Source organism: Miscanthus floridulus, unplaced genomic scaffold (genome assembly GCF_019320115.1).
Source record: "Miscanthus floridulus cultivar M001 unplaced genomic scaffold, ASM1932011v1 os_2694_4_5, whole genome shotgun sequence".
Classification (NCBI taxonomy): Eukaryota; Viridiplantae; Streptophyta; class Magnoliopsida; order Poales; family Poaceae; genus Miscanthus; species Miscanthus floridulus.
The window spans coordinates 8,190-28,168 of NW_027098457.1; the positions used below are offsets into that span (position 1 = coordinate 8,190).

At 44.0% G+C, this 19,979-nt stretch overlaps 1 pseudogene; it reads right to left on the reverse strand.

Annotated features, from left to right (window-relative positions):
- Nucleotides 1-9,445: 9,445 nt before the first annotated feature.
- Nucleotides 9,446-12,772, reverse strand: LOC136535340 (uncharacterized; annotated as a pseudogene).
- Between the last annotated feature and the right edge of the window lie 7,207 nt (nt 12,773-19,979).

Genomic DNA, 19,979 nt, shown 5'->3' on the forward strand with positions numbered 1-19,979 from the left:
GCGTACACACTTGAGCATACTGTAAGCTTCCGACAGCTGAAGCATATGAAACCGCTTTCATTTGATCGAGCTCGTACTGGTTCCTGGGGCATTGAAAATCCCCATATCTATCGCCCTTGACTATAGAAGCAGGCGATGGACTACATTTATGCATTTTGAATTTCTTGAATAATTTTTCTATGTATGCCTTTTGTGACAGTCCTAATACCCCCCTTTCTTCTATCTCGGTGAATTTCTATGCCCAAAACATATGATGCTTCACCAAGGTCTTTCATGTCAAACTTTAAGGACAAAAACTTCTTTGTCTCCTGCAGCAGACTCACATCACTACTAGCAAGTAGAATGTCATCCACATACAGAACGAGGAAAATAAATCTCCCATTCTTAAACTTTGCATAAATGCAATTGTCCTCAACATTCTCTTTAAACCCAAAATTCTTTATTGTTCTGTCAAACTTCAAGTTCCACTGTCTTGAAGCTTGCTTCAATCCATAAATGGATTTCTTTAGGCGGCAACCCATTCTTTCCTTTCCTTCTACAACAAAACCTTTTGGTTGTGCCATGTAATCATTTTCCTCTAAATCTCCATTTAGGAATGCCGTCTTTACGTCCATCTGATGTAATTCTAAATCATAATGTGCCACTAATGCCATTATAATTCTGAGAGAATCCTTACATGAGACTGGAGAAAATGTCTTATTGTAATCTAACCCCTCTCTTTGTGTAAAACCTTTCGCCACAAGTCGCGCTTTAAACCTTTCTATATTCCCTCTGGAGTCATATTTTGTTTTGTAGACCCATTTGCAGCCTACTGTTTTGGCTCTTTTAGGAATTTGTTCTAAATTCCAAACACCATTGGTACTCATAGATTCCATTTCATCTTTCATAGCTTTCAACCACTTTGATGAGTGTTCGCTTCTCATGGCTTCTTCATACGAGGTGGGATCACCCTCCATATGAAACTCTTCAGTATTATAGATTTCATAATCATCAGAAATAGTTGATCTTCTAACTCTTTGAGACCTTCTAAGGGCCTCTACATTTGGCACATTTTTTGTTTGAGGCTGTTGTTGCTCTCCCTCATGTGTGGCAACAGGTTCTGTAGGATTCTGAACCATGGGTTCCTCATCCTCATTCGTTGTTGCCATAGGAGGAATAACAACAGGTGCTGGCACCACAACATCTTGCATTGTAGGTGTAGCAGCAGCAGGTAGCTCAAAAAATGGCTCCTGAACCATCGGAGTGGGTGCATACACCCGTTTCTCCTCAAGATCAATTTCTCGAGCTACCATGCTCCCCCTCATCATTTCATCCTCTAGGAAGACAGCGTGTCTCGTTTCCCCAAACTTTGTATGTCTATCTGGACAGTAGAAACGAAAACCTTTTGACTTTTCTAGGTAGCCAATGAAATGGCAACTTACTATTTTGGGATCTAACTTCCCAATGTTTGGGTTAAATACTTTAGCCTCAGCAGGACTCCCCCACACATGTAAGCGATTTAGTGAGGGTACTCTTCCTATCCACAACTCATACGGTGTTTTGGGCACCGACTTACTTGGTACTCTATTGAGAATATGAATGGTGGTTTTTAACGCCTCCATCCACAGGCTCATCGGTAAGGTGGAGTAACTTATCATACTGCGCACCATATCCATCAGGGTACGATTGCGCCTTTCAGCTACTCCATTCTGCTGAGGTTCGCCCGATGTAGAATACTGGGCTACTATGCCATTCTCCTGTAAGAACCTTGCAAAAGGTCCAGGAACTTGGCCATATGGGGTATGCCGACCGTAGTACTCCCCCCACGGTCGGACCTGACTATCTTAATCTTTAAATTGTGTTGGTTTTCAACTTCTGCCTTAAATATCTTAAATTTATCCAATGCTTCTGTTCTTTCTTTGATTGGATAAATGTAGCCATAACGGGAGTAATCATCTGTGAATGTTATGAATGAATCAAAACCATCCACACTCTTTACAGGAAAGGGACCACAGATGTCTGTGTGAATAATCTGTAGAATTCCTGCGCTTCGTTTGGCATCTTTCTTAATTTTCTTTACATACTTTCCTTTTATGCAATCTCTACATTGTTCTAAATCTGAGATCTCTAATGGAGGAAGAATATCATTCTTAACTAGTCTTTCTATTCTCCCCCTCGAAATATGGCCTAAACGACAGTGTCATAATTTCGACAACGCATCGTGAGCTCTCGTTCGTTTTCTGTTTGCATTGTTCGATGAGGATACTTTCTCATTCACATCACATACGGAATTCACATTTTCATGAAGTGATAACAAATAAAGCCCGTCTTGTCGGAAGGCAAGACAAATACATCTATTATTAAACAATATCTGACATTTGCCATTTCTAAAATGGCAATCATAACCATCATGGTCCAACTTTGACACACTAATCAAGTTTCTTTGCAAAGAAGGTACATAAAGAACATCTCTAAGAAAAAGTATGAAGCCATCACCAAGCTCTAGCGGAAGATCACCAACGGCCTCAATATCTGCTTGTACTCCATTTGCAACTTTAATGAAACTTTCGCTTCTTTGCAAAGTTCTCATCGAACGGAATCCCTGTAAAGAGTTAGCAACATGAATAGTTACACCTGAATCAATCCACCAAGTGGATTTTGAAAACTTGACATACAAGGATTCATTTACGAACGTAATAATGTTCTCACCTTTATTTTTCATAATCATCTTTAGGAAATCGGGATAATTTTTCTTATAATGTCCCGTCTTCTTACAATAGAGACACTGGTCTTTCTCCACTGGGAATTGCTTGTTCTGAGACTATTGCATGGGACCCTTTCCAGGTGACTTGGAGGAAGAACTGTTATTATAGTTCTTTTTCTTATTATCTTTTAGGTAGTTGATAGTACCACCCTGTGAAACTTTTATTCTTTCCTCCTCCTGCACACATATGGCTATGAGCTTTTCTAAATCCTATTTCTCGGGTTGTATGTTGTAATTAACAACAAAAGTGTCAAATTCTTTTGGCAAAGAAGCAAAAATCAAATGAATAAGGAACTCATCCTTGTGAGCCAAATCCATTGGTTTGAGCTTAGATGCCAAATTGCTTATTCTCAGTATGTGCTCTCTAATGCCACTGCCGCCACCAGAGTACCTTTCTGTCACCAGCTGCTTGATCAGCTGGGTTGCATATGTCTTTGAAGAGCCAGTGAACTGACTCTTTATTCTTTCTAAGTACTCTATGACCGTGTCACAGTCTGGAATTGAGCCCACTATTGCAGGCTCAATTGTATTCTTTATCACAGCCAAACATTTTTTATTGGCTGTGACCCCACTTTCTATGTTCAAGGTCAAAAGACATCTTTACGGGAGCAAAGTCCCGCTCTCTGTTCTGCCATGCAGCATCAGTCTCATCAGTCTCCCTCACCGGTGCCACAGGTTTTTTGGGACACGGTGTGATGACTACCCAGTCAACCTCAGCCAAGATGAAGGCCAAGTCGATCTTTTTCTTCCATTCAATGTAGTTATCCCCTTTGAGAGTTGGGATATCTTTGATATAAGCCATCAAGGAGTATCCTCCTGAAAACACAATTCAAATAGTGTGAGAACATAAATAATAACAATAACAATTGCATGTCTTAGTTTTAACGTTGGTCAAAATTAAAACATACAATTATCCTCTACACTAATTCTACATCACCGTTGGGCAGAAATAGAATTAATGCATAATCATTAAAATTATAATATTGCTATTAACAACGTTGGTCAGAAAATAACAATATCATAATCAACTCATATTTATCTTTTGGCTTTTAAAATCAAATTCTCCCGTTGGTTCGAATTTAATTAAAAGACCATAACAACTTTAAATACACAGCGGAAACATTAATAAATCTCATAATTCTATTTTCCAGAAACTCTTAAAATACTATACTATTCTCCGAACAAAAATTATCGTTGGACAAAATTATACAGAGATTTACCTCAAATTTCAATTGAAATTCATCAAATATGAATCAAATCAGTTTCTGGAAAAAGAAAAACTGAATAAAATTGTACTGTGCATTTGTCCATTTCGGCCCGAATATTGCGCGCGCGGCTCCCCCGCGCCCAGGCCTTAACGTGGGCCTGGGCCGGGATTCTGTCCACCCGCCTGGGCCTCTTTCGGCCCGATGCGCTGCTGGCCGTCGATCGCCGATCGACGATCCTCCTCGCGTTTCGGCCAGATGAAACCCACGACGGCCGCGGCTCTCCCTAAACCCTAGCTCATTCTCTCCCTCCCCTTCTCTCTCATCACGCAGCGTCGCTCGGAGAAACAGTCGCAGCAGCAGCCGTCCTCGGTGGCCGAGGGAGAAGAAGAGGGGCTCCGCCCCGCGCCCTCTCGCCGGCGTGCGTGCTCGCCCGAGGCTGGGCACGCCGCCGTCGAGGGGCCGCATGGTGGTGCCCTGTTGCCGTGACCGCGCGTGCGAGGTGCAGTGCGGCTCGTTGCCCTGTCTCGCGCGCCGTTCGGGAGTGACGCCGCGGTCTCCTTTCCACGCGGTGGCGATGCCGCCGGCGGTGAGGAAAGCCTAGGTAGGCTCCCTATCTTTAGGGTTAGGGTTGGGTTCTATTGGATCCAAATCAAATACGAACTCCACTCTTTCTTTTCATTCGTTTTTCTTTGCTTTTGATTCGGAAACCCTAGATTTACACCCTAGGCTGGCGAACTGCTAGGGTTAGGGTGCTTTGCTTTTCTTTCCCCGATCCAGATCCAGATCGGTCAATTTTCTTTCTTTTCTTTTCCTGTCCCCGATCTAGATCTACGAACTAGACAGACGTCTGATACCATTGTTAGTCCCAAAGATCACCTAGAGTAGTATCTAGTCGGGTGGTTCTTTGTATTTGGGATGAACAAGTAGAAATCCTAATGAACCGTACTACAAAATGATAGAGAGAGGATAGTGGATGGGAGTGTACAGACCATCGGAGGGTGCTGTCGAGGAGGATCCGGCCATCTTGTTCTGTCGGTGAAGCTCTGCACACGGGCAGCGATGGTCGGGGAAGAGTTGGTGAAGTCCGGTGATGCAGTGGTGGCGCAGTGAGGCCGACGGTGAAGACGATGGCGGCTTCCCGTCGCTGGCTGCGCTCCCCTCGTGATCGGGTTAGGGTTTGTACGGTGGGGCCTGTAGCTCGGCGGTGAACCTCGTACCATGAGCCACCGGCCCCCACCACTTTATATAGCGCAGTGCGACGGGGGCCCATCAACCATGTAGGGTTGTGCGCCCCCGATCAGGGCGCGTGACCAAGGCCCAATAGGCGGTTGGGCTTATTGGCTGGGAGATCATTCCAACAGTAATTTATTTCAAGTCAATTTCATTTCTTGTTCTGCATACTGATGTTGGATCACTCCCTGTAGATTAATCTGGTGTTGGATCGACGGGATGATGACAGACAGTGCTTTCTTCTCTGTCATTGGGTGCTTCCATATATATTATAGCAGTACTGCTGTTGCTGCCGCTGCTGTGGTCAACCATGTTGGTTTGCGTTGCTTGGCAAGTCTTCGGTGTGTTTTCTTAAGAATGAATAAATAACTTGGTTTCTGATGCTATACCTACCTACTTGGATTTGCATCAACCAAGTTAGTTTATGTGTGAATTCGTGTGTATGTCTCTCTTGAGAGACTGGCCGACTGATGTATCATTTGGTTTGGTTTGCCTGGTTATCTGTGTGCGTGTGAGCTTGAAAATTGAAATAAGAGGCTGGGTTTGATTTCTATGCCTCCACAGAAATCAACCCCATGGTGTGCAAGTGTTGGTTTTCAGTTTCATTGGGTAGTGGACACAAGGTATTAATGATTTGGTTTTCAGTTTCAGTTTGTGATCCATGCAGCAGCATACTAATGCTTCCATCAAATTATTAATGGCTTGGTTTGATCTATGTGGAGTGTTAATTGATTAGTTGTTTCTGGTATGGCAGTTTTCGTGTATAGTACATGTTTCGCTAGCTCTATCTAGCTATTGTATAGGTGCATTCAGGGATAGAATAAGGTACCGTTTAGATGGCAAAATTTTTGATGAAATGTCACTGTAGCACTTTCGTTGTTATTTGGCAATTAGTGTCCAATCATAATCTAATTAGGCTTAAAAGATTTGTCTCGTGAATTTCGTCTAAACTGTGTAATTAGTTTTATTTTTTATTTATATTTAATGCTTCATGCATGCGTCCAAAGATTCGATGTGACGGAGAATCTTGAAAATTTCGTCTAAGCAATAGCAGTGGCATATACCGGTGGTACTGACGGGGAACTGAAGCTGTCAGAGCTGTTCATGCACTTTCCATTTCGACATCAAGTACTTCCTGTTCCGATGGACCACAAAGGCATGGAAGTTTTCACACGAAACTGTCGATTTTACCCAATGAGAGATTTTACCCAACAGTGGTCTTCGACATTTCCCCGTACGAGAACTCCCGCTACCTGGGAAATGAGAGGCTTTGTGCACAGTTAATTCACCATGGCGACGGCCAACGGGCGTGCGAAACAGGGGGCCCTAGCGAATTGTGCCCTACCCAACACATTGTCTATGGGTGCATTCAGGCAAATGCAAGTTCGTTAGCTGCTTCGTCATCCCAGGTCTAGCTGCAGCGGTGCTTCTTTCTTTTTTTGTTTTGCATTTGCATAGCTTCAGAAGTTGATTTGGGACTTGGGAGCACAAGTTTTGGGGTAACTTGCATAGGTAGCCGTTCTTATGGTTATGGATTCAAATTGTTCATCTGACCAAAGTATGAGCATCTATAAGTGCATATTCCGAATTATTATATTAAGACTTGCGATGGTGTTCGCAGAACCAGAGGATCTCTGTTCTTCCGCTGTTGGTGGCCATTTTTTTTTGGGAGTTGGTGTATGAGGAATGGGGTCATTCACTAAATTTGAGGAATGAAGATGCATCACCCCATCTAGAATGGGTTGGTTCCCCAATCCAAACACTCCATTTAAGAACAAACTGAGAACCATATACATGAACGATGGGAAGAACATGAATGCTGGTAGCCACAGTGAGTAGATATTAAATACTTCACTAAAATTGGTACTTGCAAAGTTGCAATATTCAATTGTGTGTATTTGAGAATTTAATGTATCTTTTGGTTACTGCATATTATGTGAGGTATCAAACAAGTAAATAATTATTGACTTTTCATTTCCTGTTGCATGTTGCTTTACAGCACCAAATGTGTATATATATATATATATATATATATACACATATATATATATAGAAAGCAAAGCAATCACTATCCTGTGTTCTTGGCCTATTTCCCATTTGGTTGATTGCGGCTCTTCAATATAGGTTTCTTAGGAAAACAAAAGGTTATATCAGGAACTTCACTCCTGTACCTTCGTTCACAAATTGAAATAAGTTGCAATATTCAATTGTGTGTATTTGGGTTGATTCCATTATCGTTATGCTGCTAACGTCCGATAAGATGATTTGTTGCGGAAAAAAAGTATCTATGTTGCTCCTGGAAGCAGTATGCTGTCCTCTTTTAGATCATCCATCCATTTTACTATATATGCACCTGCCAAGTTGGTCCATATTACCTGGGATATCGTAAAGTAATTTGTAGTACTCTGATTTTATTTAATATCTTGGCTAACATGTGTTAACTAAAACATTTAATTGTTACTACACTACCTCTGTTTCACAACATTTGTCCTGTCCGCGTACCTAAGAGGCATGGAAGCTGAGTAACTTGGATGAAATCAGATTGTTCTTGGTCTCGTTGGGTGGATGAACAATTGATCTATCCAGTGAGTACTAGACATTAAAAAAAAATTGAATACGATGCTGTCTAGGTATGTGTACAGTGGGCCTGACAAACATTATGAAATAGAGGAAGTATTAGACAGTACCTTAGGCAACAACAATATATACACATATTTTGTTGATTTATGGGGCCACTAGCGTTTTGGTTAAATGAAGAATTTGCTAGTTGCCATTATGTGGAAAATAGATCAATAAGGCAAATTTTAGTTTTCATTGATTCTGCAGCACTACTGGTATTTACCAGTAAGATTGTGTGAGTTGAACAAACTGATACCAACTGTTAAAATGCAAAACAAAGTGATGATTAAATGCACAAGTATGGTGATGCCTTCATAAGGGGCAACAAATCCAATTCTCTAAATGTCTCCTCCCCTGAGAACTGTTTCATCGTCCCCATCCCTTTTATTTTCTGCTTGTGCGATACATATATCCTGATCGACGCTTGTTGCCCAAATGCAGCATCAGCACGTCGAAGCGGGACCCTTACTAATGGCGCATAGACGGATTGGAGCCCTGTGTCCCCCGTTGTGTGTCTGCTTGTAACTTCAAAGCCGTTAGCTTTGGATGGTTGCAGTCTGACTCTAATGCACCCTTTGAATCTCTGTACTCGCTGTCTGGAGGAGGTTGGGGAAAGGGAAAATGTATCGCACGATTTCATGGGCTTGCCAGATGCTATTTTGATGTAACTGACATTTATTCAGCTTCCCATGTATATGTGGTATTGCTTTAGGGATATGGATAAGATATTGTGTTTGCAGCACAGCATCGCGTTATGTCGTTTCATCGTTAAGTTAATGGTCAGTATCAGTTCGTCAATGTTCTGCTTTGAGTTTTAGACTCTTGTGGTCGATTTGATCCCAACAACGCCCAGAAACAATTGTTACTGGAATGAGGGAGTCTCGCCGCCTGGTGTTCGTTCTGCCGCCACCAGCCGTGCCCGCTAACCGCCTTGGCGCGGCACAGCACCCTGGCTCGCCTGCCGTGTTCTGTCTGTTCATTTGCCGATGGACGAGCACTCTGTCTGGGCTATGGCGCGTCAGATGCAAAAGCTGGAAGACTGCCCTCAGGAAGTCAGGACTCCTGCTTGGCCGTCCTGGTGCCTTCTGTCTGATCATGCTGTCTCTCTTCAGTCTCGTACACCACTGCTGTCTGTGTAAAGGCGCACGCTTTCTATCGTTTCCTTCTTTATTCTTGTCAATCAATATGGAGATAACAGGGAGTTTAATGCATGCTGATAAAGATCTATTTATTCGGGGCTACTTTTTTTTTGTGCAACGAGCATATATTTATCTTCCAAAATACTTGTAACCACAATTCGGGATACGATCATAAGACCGACCATTAGTGTTTCCACTTTCCAGCGATGCGCATGTCTGATGATTGTCCCTGCTTCCTGTACTCTCCCTGAATTCATCAGCCTCAGCAACTCCTGTACCGCGCCTGTGCAGCGAGTGCATATCTACTTGGATATTTGCAGGGGCAGCAACTCACAACCAAATACACACAGGTATGAGTACAACACCACATGATACCAGGAGTACATTCTTGGATGCAGCATGCGTCAGCACAAAGATTTCATCCCCGAATCAACCAATCGATCCAAGTAATTCGGGTACACAACCAAACAGTACACTGTCAGACAGAAGCATCCACTAGATAAAAAAGAGGCACTAGATTTTCCGATGTGGTTACCAGAGTTCAGAGTCTACAATTATCAGAGGTTCAACATCATGGCGATGGAAGGATGAATTACTATAAGACCGAAGGAAATACAACATCATCATAAGTAAAACATGTACACAAATGCGGGGTACATGGGCAAGCCAAAGCCTAGCAGCTCTTTCCCTCGACTCAGACTTGCCTCCTACATTACAGAATGGCAACACAAACAAGTAAACACCTTCACCCTCTCCTCTCCTACCTCCCGTCGACTAACCTCCTCGCCAATGCCGTTTTGTGGCCTCCTACCAATGGCCATTTAATCTACGTGGCGTTTTGTGTAGCGATAAAATCAAATGTTAATGCCTAATAACAATTAAAAAGGTCAGAAGTCCGTCACACAGGCTGCTTGCCCTGGCAGTATTGTCCAAGTCAGTCAGCCAAAAATAAGATGACGTAGTAGAGCTTTAGATACCATCATGTGCTGGCACGTTGTCGTCAACCAAGTGGGACCTGATCATTCAGACATCCAGCTACCTATCTTCAGTGTTCAGAGTTGCCCCCTCCTATTTAGCAGTCTGCGCCACCGTGTCTTCCTTGAGCTCCGTGATAACCTTAAGAAGGTCCACTGGAGTTGCAGCAGGGTCCAGCTCATGACAACCTTTTGGGGCATTGTTGCCTTCTTCACCGGTCAGAAGACGAGAAGGAACTCGATGCGAGAACCGGAACAGCTCTTCCTTCGGTATCCTCCTGACCTCCTTGGGATCCATGTGTCTGTGGAAGACAGCTTTGAATCCGGCAACCTTCAGCAATGGGATGACAGTCAGCCCTTGCTCCTCAGTGAAATCATCAGTAACTTCTACTATCTCATACTTGTATATCACATCATCAGGCGTAAGCTCATTCCAATCAGGCGACCAGTTACGGTACAAGGCCCATGTATCCCCTTTCTGGGGAACAATCCTGATGATGCCACGGGGACCTTTAGTCCAGCTCACTTTGTGTGAAAATATGTTGACCGTTTCGCTGACCTGATATCTCCCGACCCTGAAATCACCACATGTCTTTTGGAAACCAGACGCAACCCAGTTTATAGGTGCCAGTTCAATATTTGACTTTGAGTTGAGAAAACTCATGCGGATCCGGAAAGGCCTCATTGAAAGAACTTTCTGAACCATTACATATAGGCGAGGCATGCCATCCTCGCTGTCATATGTAGCCCATACTTGATCACTATCAAAAGCCTTCTCTGTTCGATCTTTATCAAAATCATGGAAGTCAGGGTCTGGGACATCAATTGAGACAGGTACACGGCGCTGCTCTGGATTCTTGTCATCAGTAGCAGGCACTTGGGTTTCCATGCTTCTTGAGTTGCATAGCTTGACTCCCTTGCCAGGTTTGTCAGAGAACACACCATTGACCTTTATGTTGTTGTCACAAGGATATAGCTTTCCTTCAGATCCTCTTCTCTCTGCAAATCGTGAAGATGATGTGAAGTTTAACTCCTGCAATTTTTCAATGACAGTTGCCATGGCTTTCTCAAGAAGTAGACTTCGTGTATCAATCTGGGTAATCTCACCCAGAATATTTGCTCTTCTCCCACTCACTGCAGATCTCAACCTTTCCACTGAAGTACCATTGACCCGTCCCACATCAGTGAAAACAGCAGTTGGTTCTGTGCTTGCAGCAACTGTTTCTTTGTTATCACCACCATAATCCACAGTAGTGTAAGCATCATAGTTATGCCTTCTCCGCTTTGAGAAGCGACCGCGCCTTGAAGCAGTTTTCTCATGGACATATGTGTTGCCGCTTTCAGAATAGTTGTAGCTGTAGCTCTCATCATGCTTCCTTCTCTGTTTCTCCAAGGCCTGTGTACTATAAGCATTAGTACCAGCTGCAGGCGTGGTCTTGGAGTACTGATTCCACTGGAAGCTTTGATTGTTGTAGGAATCATAAGTATTATCTTGCTGGTACCCCCCATGCCCTGTCCCAGGGATGCTAGAAGTCCTGCTTGCTGAGCCATATGAGTGCTTGGTCGAATTGTGGTTCTGCTGTGGCTGCTGCTTGGTTGACCAGGAGAATGACGAACTGGTTCCGTTGCAAGGGAACCCAGTCTCCACTGCCAGGAATGCATGATGGCAATTTGGGCACAGCAGGTTATGATTAAGATAAATCCTCAAGTACTCATACTGCATCCGGCAGCGGTTGCAAGATGTCCAGAATGTATCAACCCCAACAGGACGAGTAGTAGCCTCAGCTGCAGGCTGCATGCGGCGGCAGCTGCGGCAGCGGCATTCTTTCGAGCCCTCTTGTTTGCCTTCTTATCATAAGTATAGATGCCATTAGTTACATTGACAACAGAATGATTTCTTCTCTTCTCATCATAAACCACCTTCCTGCTAGTATCTGACAACACACTCCACGCCTCAGAGATCAGTTTGAAGGCCTCCTCAGCACCAACTGATTTATTCTTGTCCGGGTGCAGCAGCAGAGCTAGCTTCCTATATTGCTTCTTCACCTCCTCTTCATCTGCAAAGGCACCTAGAGACAATATCCGATACCAGTCACTCTCTCCATCGATCTTGGACTCAGATGCAAGATGAACTTCAAGCGTTGAGACCATCTGCAATATGCCTTCAAGCGTCGGGGAAGAGATTCTGGGCCTTGAGTGCGTACTTCCGAGCACCCCTGATGTCACGGGCATGGAACTTGGTCTCAGCAACATTTTTGGCTTTCAGGGCCTCATCCATATTGTACTCCTCACTCATCTGCGCCTCTCGAGTCTGGACTCGATTGGCCAACAAACTAACTTGAGCGGGAGCAGCAAAGCCCAAGATCAAGAACTGGACAAGATTAAGTGTGCATCCAGACTAGAAATCTCCATTGCCTTGGCCTACAGGTAAGTACATACAGGTTAGAAATCTCAACGACAGCATCAAAATGAAAGAACACTATGACGTAACAGGGCGGATCTACTAGAGGGACATGGGTGTACACATGTGCACCCCAATAATTCTCGAGAAAAAAAGTTAGAAGTTACTAAGCATCTAATAGCCATGTAGCTTGAGGTAGTTTGGGAACTCGGTTCCGCACAGCAAACAAGGGGGTGGGAATACCTGCTGGGCGCTCTTCGCCGGCGAAGAGATCGGCGAAGGCCTCGGCACCTGGTGTAGAGCGGCGCGGGGGTGGGAGCCCAACTAGAACCCGATTTGGGAAGGGGGAAGCTCGATCTGGGCTGAGACGCTGTCGGCGGTGCGAGTCAGCCGGCGGCGGCGGCGATCGGAGGAGAGGGATGCGAGGAGAACGGGAACGAGGCAACAGTGGTGAAGGGTTGGCCAAACATACGTTGGAATTTTATTTATTTTACTGTACTATACTGTCTCTTCTCTTGTCTATTCCGTACTATCTCTTCTCTCTCAGAGTATTGGTGCACGTACACGAGAGCTGATACCGAAGGGCTATATGATATCCAATTTGGAGCTGCAAAATTGGAGCTGCAAAATTACGGGCACTTTTGGATCTTGGGCCAGGTCTCAGCTCCACTGCCGAAAAAGTCCACGTTACCTCTTCAACTTTCATAAAATAATTTTTTACTCCTTAAATTTCAAAACCGGACAAAACACCTCCTTTAGCTTTTAAAACTGTTCATCTTATCTCCCTAACCCGGATATAAACGGTTTTGAAGGCGATTTTGTCTTTTTCTTTTTTTATTTATTTTGGCTAAATTTTTTAAAAATCATAATAAATCATAGAAAAATCATAAAATAGAAAATCTAATTTTGTTCGACTCCATATGAGTAAATCTACACATTGAACATATAATATGGTATGCTTTATTACAAAGTTTTTGCTGTAGCTTTAGATTTATGTTTTTCTATAATTAAATGGAATAATTCATAGCTGCAGGTTCTATGATCGAATTATAGTGAAATTTTTATAGTGAGCTAATTATTGTATGCTTAAACTATAGTAAAAATTTCATACTCATTGAATTATGTATACCTTAGTTATATATTTTATTTAGGTTTATGCTTGTTAAATATAAATAAATCTACAACTAAGCTATACATGATCCAATGAGTATGTAATTTTTACTATAGTTCAATCATACAACAATTAGCCCACCATAAAATTTTTTATCATAATTGGACCATAGAAACTGCAGTTATGAATTATTCCAATAAGTTACAGAAAAACATAGATCTAAAGTCACAGCAAAAATTTTGTACTAAAACATACTATATTATATGTTCACTGTGGAGATCTACTCATGTGGAGTCCAACAAAATTAGATTTTCTATTTTATAATTTTTTTTGTGATTTACTATAATTTTTCAAAGATTCAGCTGAAATACATAAAAAAGAAAAAGACAAAACCGCCTTGAAAACTGCTTATAACAGGGCCAGGGAGATAAGATGAACGGTTTTAAAAGTTGGGGAGGTGTTTTGCCTGATTTTAGAGTTCAGATAGGAAAAGCGGGCTTTCGCGAAAGTTGAGGGATGTATTGCGGACTTTTTCTAATGTAGAAATGCAAACATGTTTAGTTTTCCGCCTAGTGTTCCTCCGAGGTCCGAGCGAGTAAGTTTGCTTGCTTCCGAGGGAGAGGGATTTTGTCTCGCTCGGCTTGGCGAGCTTCTCGACGCCTGTGTGGCTACGCAAGGCCACTACTACATAAATTCTTTTGCGCAGCGTTTACCAAATGCCCTCAGAGGCGGGTGGTCTGGTTGCCCTCCTCGGTTATTCGAGGCAGGGCAGCCGAGCCAGCAACCGCCTCGGTAAATCATTAACCGAGGCGGGCAACCTATCAGCTCGCCTCAGTTAATATATATTAACCGAGGCGGACATTATAGTGTAACCGCCTCGGTAAATCATTAACTGAGACGGACATTCTAACCCAACCGCCTCGGTAAATCAGGCCCAGCTCGCTAGCCCACATAAGCCCACTACTTGTCTCCATATATAACCACGACTTAGGGTTTCTCACTTTAGCCTTTCTCTCCGTCCCTCCTAGCCCCCACGCCTTAGCCCGATGCCGCGCCCCTCCCCATCCCACCGGCGCCGCCCCCTCCCTCCACTCTCTCCCTCTCTCTCCCTCCACTCTCTCTCCCCACAGCAGCGCCGCCCAGCCCTATCTCCCCACGATGAAGGCTGAAGAGGGCCGGCGCGCCTAGCTCCTACACCACGCAGAGGACCTGGCCCCCTCATCCCTCTCCTCTAGCGTGGCGGCGGCGGCGGCACGCGGGGCGCGGGGTGACCCCCGGCCCCCTCCTCCCTCTCCATCGGATCTAGGGGCCACACGGCCCTAGGCCACCTCCTCCATATCCATCGACGGCCTGACCTCATGACGGCGCACTAGAGCAGCGGCGCACGGTGAGTCACCAGTCTAGAGTAGTGACGCACCCATCCCTCCCACCCCCTCCTACTCCGATGCCCCAGTGACGACACTGGTGGCCGCGCTCGCTCGTCTGACGAGCTCCCTCTGGCCTGGCAGTGTAGATCTGGCGAGCGGGTGGTAGATCCGGCGGGCGGGTGGCAGATCCAGCGAGCGGGTGGCAGATCTAGCGGCCGTGCGGCAGATCCGGTGAGCTATGGCGTGGATCTGGTGAGCGGGCCTCTCCGGTGGCTCCGGGCGGGGTCAATGCGCCCCGGCAGATCCTACGACGGCGTTGGCTCACTACGCTCCTGCGACGGTGCTACGGAGGTAGATCCGATGGTGAGGGCCCTACAGTAGCCCCCGGAGGTGGAACGCTCTCCCCCTCCCTCTCCCGCAAGCAGGTGGCTAGATCCGATGAGTGGGTGCCCGGATCTAGTGAGCGGCTACGACAGCGTGTAGATCTAGCGAGCTGCGGCGGTGTGTGGATGGGCTCGGTGGGCCTGTGGATGGGCTCACCTTGCTTATCGATGAGTTTTCCTTTTTTATTTTTTTATTCGATTAACCGAGATAGGCAAGACAACCGCCTCGGTTAAGGCTGTAAGAGACCGTGACACCTAAGAGGGGGGGTTGAATTAAGCAACTTAAAACTCTAACTCTAAACTATGGCCACTTTTTCTACCCTTAGCAAAACCTATGCAAAAGATAAACTATCTAAATGTGCAACTACAGTTTTGCTAGTATGTTGCTATCTCTACCGCAAAAGGAGTTATGCAACCTAGGTTCCAAACCTATCAACTAGTCTATCACTAAGCTAGGAAAGTAAAGCACACACCAAGATTGCAATGTAAATGCGGAAGCTAAAGAGTAAGGTAGAGATATGCAAACTCCCGTCGACGACTCTGGTATTTTTACCAAGGTATCGAGAAGCGCACAAGCTTTCCCTTAGTTCTCATTCGAGCCCCTCGCAAGGAATCTCACGGAAAGGGCCAAGCTCCTGGTCGGGTAACTCCGTGGATAGCTCCAGGCCTTCCCCATGCGCAAGCGGGTCTCTGGTTAAGCCACTTGTGGCAAAGCCTCTCCCAGATGCTCACCGCCGTCTTCACTATCAAGCTTTCAGCCGAAACGCCGTGGTCCTTGTTTCCTTCGATACACTGTGGTGGCCACACCACAAACGCGGTTGGTGTGGTCTCGCAAGAGTGCAAGCCCCTCCGATGTACAGCCATTGGTGCGCGCAAGCACCGAGAGATAAGAGGTATTCTAACCTCATTAAACACTAGGCCTAAACCTAGAGCAAGTGCATAAGCGGTGGTCTAACTAACCTAAGCACTTCACAAAGCATGTACGCTAATCACCAAGTGTATCACTAAGCACTATGCATATGGAGAGTACTAAAATGGTGCATCAACACCCTTGGTATATTTCCTCAACTCTCCACATATCAAATGGCCGGTTGGAAGGTCTATTTATAAGCCCCATAGAGAAAGTAGCCGTTGGGGGCAAAACCTAGCTTTCTGCTACTGACCGAACGCTGCCGTCGTCCTAACCGGGCGTGTCTGGTCGTCCTGACCGTTGAGTGCGTGTGTAGAGATCGGACACGTCCGATGGCATTTGCGCCACTTTGGAATCTCTTTGGACATGATCGGACGCTGCACTTTATGCGTCCGGTCATCCAGTGTCGCTGCGTCCGGTCCTCACTGAGTTGTTGCTGCAATGATGAACAGTGAAGTTCGTGCGTCCGATCACTGCCTCACTCAGCATCCGGTCACTGCTACTGACGCCTACTATTGTCGAGCAACTGATCGAACGCATCCGGTCCTCATAGGGCCACGTCCGGTCACCTCTGCCGAGCTCGTTTCTTTATGATCTTGCGTCCGGCTTGGTTTCCATCTTCGTGCTTGGACTTTGCTTGATATCTTGGGTCTTCTCTTATGCTTCTAGGGTCTTGCTTATGGTGTTGATCGTGAAATCATCATGTCGCCTTCGTCCAAGTCACGTCTTGCACCCTATTGAACTATAAAATAATTACTTGCAAATTCATTAGTCCAATTTGGTTGTGTTGGTCATCAAACACCAAAATCCAAATTAAATGGGCCTAGGGTCTATTTTCCTTACAATCTCCCCCCTTTTTGGTGATTGATGACAACACGACCAAAGTAAGCAAATAACAAAAATTTTGGAATTTAAAAACTATTTACTTGCTAGGATGCAATGCAAAGGGCAAGATTATATGATGCTAAAAGATACCACATGTAAACATTTTTGGAAACTTATCTTGCCAAGGGCAAGGTTATATGATGCTAAAAGATATCACATGTAAACATCTTTGGAAACTTATCTTGCCATTGCAAATGTCCCCATATGGCATTATGGATTTAAGCCTCCCCCTAACTCCATAATCGACTATCCTCCCTTTCTCGGACCATTACCACTTGTAAATTATTATGATCGGGCTTGCTTTTGGTCCTACAAATTCTCCCCCTTTGGAATCAAACACCGAAAAGGAAGACATTAGTAGCACAAGGGAGGGTCAAACTTGGTGATCCTTTATATGTGGAGTGGAATAGGTCACAAAATTAGACTCTCACATTACATAGACTAAGCTCCCCCTAAATATATGCATACATATGATGGAGAATGTAGTTTATGCATAATTGGCAAATTAATGCTCAAGGGAGTTTAATCTATATAATGCATGGAGAAAGCATATAAATACCAAAGTGAAATCAACATGATGATATCGGTTTAGAAATACCACATGTAGAAATCAATTTGATTTATACCACTTGCAATAGGTGGTGGATATTTGAAGTATGATGCTTAACTCCAGAGACTCCATTTTCCTTGCAATGAGACTACTACACACATGATAAGCTTGAAAAGGTGTTAGTCTCAAAGCATCCAACTTGTAGAGTAACATCCCCCTAAATTTGTGCACACAAGTATGGAATACTTGTAGGAGACATGCACATTGATTTTTAATAAAAAATACCACTTGAAAGATGACATCACATGAATGTGAGAATCATTTTTGAAAGTGATATTCGGGAGAAATTATCTACAATTTGGACTTTGGCACATATTAGATGAACAATTATAAAACAAGCTATGTGCCGTGCTCCTAAACAATTTAAACCATGTAGGTTTGCTCCAAGGGTAAAAGTGATACCGAGCAAGCCTACCATATGATTTACCTAGTGTACGCATGATAAAAGATTTAAGCATGCAAATGCAAACCTAGGCATGAAAAGGAACTAGATGCTAATTGAGATTGCAAGAAATTAAATCTAGTTACCTAACATGGGGAGGGAAATTTGGGTCTATAGTGTTCACTAACCCACTTGGCAATTGACATGATCCAATGTGATGCTCTCCATGAAATGCGCCCAAAACTATACCAAGTCTCCAAATTCCCCGAAGTCCATCGGACTTCTCACTTCCCTTTCAGGATCCAAACCTTCTTGGTGCTCTTCATGTTGGAAATGATCTCCTTTGGCACCCAAATGTGTTTGGCCCCATTGTTGGCTTGCTTGTTCACATTGATGGCCACCACCTTGTCATTTTTTTCTTCTTCAAGAGATAAGGTGCGGAGGCCTTTTTGTCCACCTTGTTGGTGTAGATGTTGGAGAGCTTGCTTGTTTCCTTTTTGTTTTTCTCTTTCTTCTTAGCTCTTCTCCCATTCTTCACCTTGCACTCATAGGACTTGTGACTTTTCTTGTGGCATACGTAGCAAACCACGGTTTGTCCATCATCAAGCTTCTTCACTCCCTTGATGGTGTTATTTTGATGAAGTTGGGCTTGCTCCATTTTGCCTTGCACTTGAGTCAAGTCCTTGGTGAGGTGAACCACTTCTTGCTTGAGTTGCTCATTCTCCATTGCAACCTCTTGTGTGCATGTATCTACAACAACTTTCTCAACACAAACTTGGGTGCACAAGGGTGAGTCTAAACATAAATTACTGCAAGAAGTAGAGGCATCCTTTTTAGTCATGTCAACAATTAATTTTTTTCTTTTAGGTGCCTTGGTAGGGGTTGTACCGACGGCTTTAATATTAGCAACTTTATTTGTTAGCTCATCACAATGTTTACACATGGTTTCCAGTTTAGCAAGCAAACTTTTATAAGCATCTTGTGAGCTAGCTAACTTTTCTTTTAATTTTTCATTTTTCTTTAGAAGTTGCTCATCATTGATTGTGCATGCATTTGTTGTTGCACTAGCCTCAAGTTGCTTAATTTTAGTAGATAGTTCAATATTGAGATTAGCAAATGTCTCATATTGTTCAAGCAAGGTTTTATATGCTTCTTGTGAACTATCTAGCTTTTCTTGTAACATTTTTAGCTTCTTTTGTTGGCTAGTGCAAGCCTTAGCATATTTAAGATTTTCTTGCACAAGTTCATTAAGAGAAGGCATTTCATCATCACTATCACTCTCACTAGAGGATGAGCTTTCATTACCTCATGCCATAAAGCACACACGAGAAGAGCTTGATGATGAGTGCTTGTGACCTCGCCTCTTGTGATGGTCTTCTTCTTCACTTGAAGAATCATCCCATAACCTTATTAATGTGAGGGCTTTGTCTTTGCACGCCTTCTTCTTTGTCTTGAGTGTGGGCTTGTTTGGACAAACTTCCACAAAGTGCCCTAACTCACCGCATCCATAGAATCATTTCTTTCTTTGCTCCTTTCTTTGATTGGTGAAGATGAAATCTTGAATTTGGATGGGCACACCCTTGACATTGAGCCTTTGGATCATCTTCTCCACCTTATTGATAAGTTTGATTGATTCTTCATCAAGGTCGGAGGTGGAGGAGGAAGATTGATCATCATCACTTGAATCATCATTATCATCATCATCATCTTCTTCTTCTTCTTCTTCATCATCATCTTCACTTGAGGAGCTTGAGCTTGAGCTTGTCTCAACTTACTTACCCTTCATCTTCTTTTTCTCACTACATGCGAGAGCTTTGCCTTTGCTTGATGACAAGGCTTCTTGACCCATCTTCCGTAACATTTCAAATGCCACTATTTTGCTATTGACTATGGTCGGGGTCATGGTGCTCAAGTCCTCCATGTTGTGAAGGATGGTGACATTGCTTGTATATTTCTTTTGTGGTAGCACAGAGATGATCTTCCTCATGATATCCGCATCATCTAGCTTTGTTAATCC